Below are 8,338 nucleotides of genomic sequence, written 5' to 3' on the forward strand. Positions count from 1 at the left end.
CAGTAATAAAGACAACTGAGAAAACATGGATTTGACATAGGATTTTTTTTATGGTGATTAAAACATAGGTGTCAAATTAGGTAGAGAACTAAGAGCACTTGTGGTTGGTCTTGGAGATTGCATAAGGTTGTTGAACTGCAACCAAAAGACTGAGCTTTATGTGTTTTGGGGGAGGGGGGTTCTTAGTTGTGGTTTGGTTTTTTGTTTGTTTGTTTTTAACCGGAGTAGGAAGAATACTAATATGCATGAAATTCTTGCTGCTCTCCCATCTTGTTCAGAATAACACAATGGTTCTTAACTTAAGCAGTTTATGCCTGTGCAGCACTACTTTTTTCTTCCTTTAAAGTACATACCCATTCTGAAACTCTGCCTTTTATCCACAACTATTTGGGAGATAAAGTATTATTTTACTTGTAAAATTTGAGTCCTGAAATAGTAGCATTATGCTGATACATGCAGATATTTATTTATTTATTTACATATGTATATATTTCTACATGCTGATACCATTACGCAGATGTAGCATAACTTCTCCTTGGACTGGAAAGCAAAAAATAGCTGTAGCATGAAATTATCATTTCGATGTGTAGCATTTAACTGTGAGCCTGTCAGAAAACAAAAAAATACCCTATCTTGTGTAGCAAAATAGCATTGAGCAACGTTTCTGGGAATGCCAGAGTTCAGTGGTCAGTAGGAACATAAAGCATTAGATCAGAAGTGCTATGGAGCTCAATTTCCATTTTTGTCCAAATTATCTTGTATCTCATGGGCATACAGGGCTTTCACAGTCCATGTGGAGGGTTTTTAAATCTTATATTGTGAGGTTAACTCCATTAGAGTCACCTCCTTCTCCTCCCTGCCCTCTGGCTAAATGGAGGAGTGGATTACTAGCAGAGGAATGTAACACTTCCAATTTGCCACGTAGGTGATAATTGCTGCATTCCAAAGAGGTTACCACAGCAAAACCCTCAGAGATACACGTACCTCAAGTAGAAAGAAAGTATAGCTTCACTTCCAGAGCTTGTTGAAGTTGTAAATCATATTTAGTGTGACACGTAGTACCCTTAAACTTCACTATTTCAGCTCTAAGGAAAACCCGAATAAATAAGTATCTGTTTCCTCGGGTGGCTCGCTTCTCACACTAGTTTTCCCTATTAGTCCTAATACAAAGTAATTATTATGATCTCAGCCATTTCCTTTTCCTCACCTTCCTATTTTCCATTACATAACTATAATTATTATTGATTATAGCTAATTAGGATTGATTGTGCTTCAAAGACATAATACTTGGTCTCTGCCTCCAAAAGGTGATAATCTCACATTTAGGCTTAACATCATGAGTAACAGCAAGAGACAAGGGGACAATTAGATGGAAGGACAAGAGTGACCACTTCAAAAGCACATGATCTTTGCCTTAGGTAACTAGCTATGTATTTGTCATTAAGTAAACTCTGAGTTCAAAGCATTTTCATGACTAGTATATGCAAGGGAATGCTACTAGTGTGAAGTGATTTATTTATTTATTTCGGAAAACTGCGTTATCTTGGGGGCGGCTGTATTTATCCAATGTATAGAGCGTGTGCACTTCACCAGTCTTGTAAACTGAATGGCTTGCATACACACCAGGGACACCTTTCTTCCATTTCACAGAAAGGTACCCTATGAGTCATGCTTCCCTGTAAACAGGCTCTGTTTACATGCCTGTCCCTCACCTGTTTGGAGATCTTTGTTGTTACGCTGTCTTCAGCTCATTTCTGCATTTTCTTCTATGCTCGGGTCTCTGTGTGCCCCTTATACCCAGGGTTACCTGATAATGAAACAATGATAGGAATTGGACTTCTTTGTATATTCCATTCCCACTGTCCTCCAAAACAGATTCTCCTCCTCAAAATACTAGGAGTTGTGTGTATTCTCATGTTATTACTTCATCTTGGAAATCACATGTCGTTGTTGATATGTCACTCATTTTGCCATACCTTGAATACTACATGGGAGACCAAAGTACCTGACAGTCGAGGACTTGAAAACACAAAGATTCCGTAGTCTAGTAAAAATTATGTCACCTCTGGCTTGGTCTATAGGATGGAGAATTTTGGATGTTCCAAGGCCTGGTTTGTTAATCAAGCCTCAGGATTGAAAGTTTTGCCAGAAGGACATGAAGGTTTGTAAACTGACTTTGCAAGCCAGGAAGTTGGTGTGAGCCACAGCTCACACAGGAAGACCATGTTCTGTCTGATGGAGGAGTCAGTGATGTTGTAGGAAAGTGATTAAGAGCGAAGAAAAAAAAAAAGTAAAGGTCAAAAAGGAAAGGTTAAAAAGCCTCAGTAAAAATGTTTTGTCTTCAGCCTCTAGGTCCTTTGTCTGGTATTATGCTATCTGTAATGAGCAGTCTTTGCAAATCAGGCTCTATAGCTACTTGCACTACCAAAGCACGTATGATATATTAGCTGTTCTGAGGCTTTATCCGTTACAGATTTTATCTGTTGCTGCACTTCTATCTATTGCCGTGCAATGGGAATGCCAAAGAGAAGCCAGCTGCTTTTGTTTTGAGGATGAATTGGTGGGCATTCTGGGGTTGATGTTGGCAGGCATTAACAGACTCTATCCCAATCAGACAGTTGCAGACTGGTGAGTATGTATGTGCCTCAAAATGTAGCTATACTAAATATACTGCACTTCTGACTATTTATTTCAGATATGATTCCAGGCATGCTTAGTATTTTGAAACAAAATGGAAGACACTGTTCCAGCTCTGGGGAACTGACTATTTATAGAAAGTAAGTTGTTTTTTTCCTTATAGTAGAGAGATTTCAAATTGACCATGAAAGTATGTTAAAAATACTGAACAGAAATTGTTGCTTGAGTATTCCTTATAGTGTTAGCTACTGAAGGAGTGGGACTTCACCTGCTTCTGCCTTTGAAAGTGAAAACTCAGTGCAACCGTGGATACATAGCATCATGAGAACACATCCTGCGGTGACTTTTCACTACTATGCAGAGTGAAAGGAAGGGCTTGGGAAACAGTCAGGGAATACCGTTGAAACTCTCTAGGCTCTGATTGACTGACAAGTCCTGAGTGCCAAGACACACATCCCAGTCCTGACACATCTGCAGGAGACCTTTGAATATTCAACAATAAAGATCGTCTGATTCTACTGAGAAAAGCCGTAGTCAAACTGTTTCTTTGCGGGCTTCTCTTGTGCCTTCCAAGTCCCTATCAGGATATTGATATATTTGTATTAAGGCAATATCTAGAAGCCCCAAGAAGGTGCTCTTGTGTTGAGTATGATGACATAAGCAGTCATAACCCTTGCTCCCGTAAGCTTACTTGATTGCAAACACGATTTTTTATTTATTTAATAGGTGTCTTTTTATTTTTACAAATTTAAAGAGTCTAAGTGCTTGAAAATGTTTATTCATTATCCAGTGAAATTAAAACCACTTTAAATTAGTCAGTCTAGTAGGAATTTAGCCCAAGATGCATGCAGCATCTCCATGTTACTCACTCAATAGCCTTCTGCAAAGAAACATGAGAGAAATCTTTCACTCTGTGTCTGTCACCAAAGTCAAGCTATTTTACATCAATGAATGAAGCAACTTCCAGACTCCAAAATATCTGAAAAGTCATTCACACTTACACAAAATGTGAAAATAGATTACCACCAAAAAACTTACTTAACTTGCACTTAGAAGATTCCTTCTCAATGTGGTATGACAGCTATCTCTTAATAAAAGAAAGAGGAGTGAACAGTTTGTGAGAGGTGCTGACTCAGCGTAAATAAGGACCTTGTGGATCAGGCAGAATGGGGCACAGTATAGTTATTGCCAAGGCTAGATGCACCTGTGGAGGACCTTGAAAAAAGAGGAATAAGATAGATTTTGCTAAAATAAAGAATACAAGTGCTTCAGGAGTGATGTGAAAGTGTACTCCTGGCCTGAACTATAGCGTTAATATAGGCGCAGCCAGACTTTGCTTAGAATCAGGAGGACTGCCTGAGTCTGAGACCCAGCTGTTCTCATCAGTTGTCTATTCTGGATTACAGTTCACATTCTCAGATTCCATCTTGGATCATTAAAATCTCCTCATTAAATTTTTGTCAGAAGTATTACTTGACAGTGACACATTTTTTGAGTTTGTCGGAAAAATTTTTTTCAAAATGTTTTTGCTCAGTCTTTGGTATTTGGACTTTTAAATTTACAGTCAAATTTACGAAATGTATTTCCTTCATCCAGTCCAAGGCAGGCAGGCAGACTAAGTCGTAAGGGAGATTTTTTTCAATTTTCCGGTAAATTCTTCAACTTCTTTGGGAATTCTCAGGACAGGAGAGAAAAGGAGTGTCTTTTTAGGTGATCACATTCACATTCTTTCTACTGCAATTATCACTAGCCCTTTACTAAAATCTTATTTAATTAAGCTCAAGTTAAGCTACTGATGCTTTTAGGAGTAGGTACACCTTTACGAATCTCCTTGATTTATAAGGCTAAAGATTCTACTGGTGGCTATTTTAAAACAATGAAGCTAGCATAACTAATTTATCAGAAGTAACAAGCTAACAATGATAGCGTTGTTCCCCAAATCTCTAAAGTACACCTTTTCTCGATGCTGTCTTTCTTGGACTACTCTGTTGTAATTGTTACTTTGTTTCTATATTTTTTCTAAAAAGTCATTGTTATTGTTGTGAGAATGGAATGCTTCTCTGAGAAAGAAGGCCATAACAAAAACATTTTCTTTAGTTATTCTTTCCTCTGCGGTTCCAATTGCTGCATTTATATGACAAGATCTGCACTGTCGTACAGATGATCATCTAGATGGTCATCTTTTAAAAATGTTTTGTCAGATCTTGTAATCTTATATGTGCTTCTGAACATCAAAAATTCTTCCTTATAATTTTCTTAAAGTACGTTTCCTGACATCGTACAACTGTCAAGTGCTTCGGGATGAATCTACTTTTGGAACTGCAAAAATGGTTTGGGTATAAAGTTGAAAATGATGCAATGCCATCCAGTCAAGCCCTTGGAAATAATTATCACAGGACTGATTTCAGTGTACCAAGCCATCTGCACAAATGGTAATAGGCATTGCTCAAGCCTGTCACGCCTAACTTCTTGTTTCCCAGCCATATAAATAAATAGTAGTCTTTGCATGTACAATATCCACACCTCTCCTGTCCCATTATTTCTGAGCAAAGAAGGGTCCTTCATCTAGATTAGCAGATAGATTGAAGCAGACACCCTTCTGTTTTCGTAACATTAGGTATCATTTTGATATGCTTGCAAGTGGAGAGGATAATTACCATTGCTGGTACATTGCTGTTACTGGTTCCCAAGCTTCATTTTTAGGAACCTGGTTTTATTCAGTACCAGAAAAAAACAGCTACTTAAAACTTCAGCTCAGTTAATGACACATTTTTTTCTCACATTCAATTCAAGCTTTTGTTATTTTTTAGAAACAGTTTTGTTAGGAAAAAATATTCTAAGAAATAACTGTAGATTCTGTACTTATAAATTTGCTTCTAGTCTTTCCAATATACTGAACGTGCTCTACAGATAGGTTATGAGTTTTAGTCTTGTTAATGAAAATTACATTAGGCCCTCATATAGTATATGCTATGCTTTTAATTTTCATTCTTCGTTAGCACTTCAGTTTTGTATGATCCACTGGCCTTCTGCGTGTCAAGCAAACAATTTCTTGAAAGGTTTTATTTTTTCTCACTCTAAGCTCCGAAATAATATCAGTAGGTCATAGGTCATTAAGTAGGAAGTAACTCAGGTTACTAAGGTGCATTGCCATCTCCCCAGCAGTCTAATTCAAGAGTAATGCTATCATCTAGAACTTTGGAATGGAGCGAATAATTTGCTTTATTGACCGTTGATGAGCTTGGAGAAAGTTTATGGTCTAGAAGTATCATCAGTATCAGTTCAGTGTGAGCTTCTGGAGCACAGAGCCAGGAAAGAGTAGATATCCTTAGGGTGCTGCAAGATCTGTTCCTAAAATTAATTGTAGGGTAAGCCTTAATGAAACTGTTCAAAACAGGATATGGTGAAACACAGAGCACTCCCTCAGCTCTCTCACAAATCCCTCCCTCCTTTTCCTATATTCTCTCTCAAAATAAATAGCTGTGGCTAGTTGGAATCAGAGTGCCACTAACGCTACACCTTCCATTTTAGTTTCTGGTTTGCTGTGATTGTTAAATACCGGAGACTGAGACTTACACAGATGTGATTTTCATCCATCTCCCATCTTCTTGCTTTTTTTCTGATTTTGGAGACCATCATCTCAGTTGTTATCCACCATTCGTGTTTGCTTAGATAGAAATTCAGGGTCGTACTGGACAGTATTTCTTTAGGACTGTGAGGATTAAGCCTGTTCCCATGTTGCAATAATAAACTCTCAGTTGCACCCTGTTCCAAACTTTTCACTGTAGTGAAAAATGTTTGGCTTAGCAATGCTGCAGCCTACATAGAATATCTAGGTCTTGTATTACCCAAAAGTTCAAAAAGTTTTATTTTACAAGATTTCTGATATACAAGAAGAGGGTCAAAAAGGCTCTGATTAAAATAAGAACCTACCTAGAAGTTTGTGTCTTGAAGACGTTCGCGCATACGCTTCCTGTTTTAGTGGTAAGTGGAAGATACTGCTCTAATTTACTATCGTTAGCATTTCTTAAATGTATTGGCAGTTCTAAGAAATTGTTATTTAATGATGTGAAAGGTGTCTCTCAACCACTTACAAGAAGTCCAGTTTGTCATTTCCGCAAGCAGCATTGCAGATCAATAGCTGTATCATGGCTAACGTCCTAAGCCAAAGCCAAGGGAATGATTACTTTTTGGTCCAATCTCATTTTTGGTGTGAGGGAGTTCTACAACAGGAGAGTCTTCCCTTTAGCTAGAAAAGCAAAAGCACTATTAGATACAGGATTGCAAATTCAACCATACAAAGCTATGAGGTTTGAAAAATAATAATCACTCTTCTCAGTATTTAAAATACAGATGATGTTTTCAATTTTTTTTTTGCATAACTAGGGTGAAAAAAGGAAGCTGATACTCTTATGTAATCACTTTTCTTCTGGCCTTAAAGAAATTCATTATTGAATCACGAGAATTGACAGTACTGTGGTGCTCAAATAAAAATTGATTTTTTTTTTTTTTTTTTTGGCAAAAGCCTATCAGTTGGATTCCTCCAAATGAATTTGCCCAGATTTTCTGTTCTTTTTTTTTCTGCTTTCCACTTCATTTGCATGAAGCTGCCACAGCATACTGAGGAACATGTATATCCTAACTAGCTTGCGTTTCTGTAGCGAGGGAATGAGGTTACCATTACCAAGAGGCCAGAAAATTTTGTGATGTGTCTCAGCCAGCATCATAATAAATTAAGGGACATCCCAGTTCCCTCAGGCTCCAAGTCATCACCACAAAGGTCAGTGTCAGCCCTTGAACTTTGGGTTGCACCCTTCCAACAAAGTGGCCCTCTACAATTAAAAGACACTTAAACACTTTCAAAGTGTAAATTACAAATGTATAAAACTTCAGGTACCTGGCAGCTAACCACATAAACATTACAATTTAAAGTTTATTACATATATGAATTATAAAGAAATTAATTTTTCTACTCTAAACTTATTAAGGCCATACATTGCAAATATGAATTATAATGAAAGTTAATTTTTATGCTCTGAAATTATAAACTTCCTATAGTTGCCCATATAGCCAAATACATATCAAGAGCAAGATTCAGGGGAAAATAAGTAATCTGTAACTTCATCCTTTAGAGTTTTAAATGCCTCTTCACATTTTCCTAAGTTTTCTTAATTCCTAATTTGCATGAACTTGTCATACACATTCTTATTCCTAACACTTTTTTTGAAGAGTGGTTTATTTTTACTATTTTTCACGTACTAACTGTATGGTACCTTGTCCCTGTACAATCCTTCAGTGAGCATTTCAGCAGAAGAAATAGGCCAAATTTTAATACTCTCGACCTTGCCCATTCCAGTTTATCCACTCCCAGCTGTACATCTTCTAATGCCTACCTTAGTCATGCCAAGCTCACATTTTTCTCCACTGAGTGTGAGGTCCTGCTGGCAGACACTGCCTTCTCAGTTAAAAGTAGGGCTCATTCTCAGTTGTAAATCTCTGTGTTGTTATAAGCAAGTGTAGATTTGTACAGACCTGTCAGTGATGCCAGCTTATACAGTGTAGTTACTGCATTCCTTTTGCTGAAAGAGAATATTTGGAGCTTACATGCCCCAATTTATTTTTTAAGCCACAGATTCTAGAGTATAAACACATACTAGAAAAGCCCCAGCTTTAGTGGATGATCAGTTTTAAGTGTTGGGTA

Source organism: Platalea leucorodia, assembly GCF_965183815.1.
Source record: "Platalea leucorodia genome assembly, chromosome: 5".
Lineage (NCBI taxonomy): Eukaryota > Metazoa > Chordata > Aves > Pelecaniformes > Threskiornithidae > Platalea > Platalea leucorodia.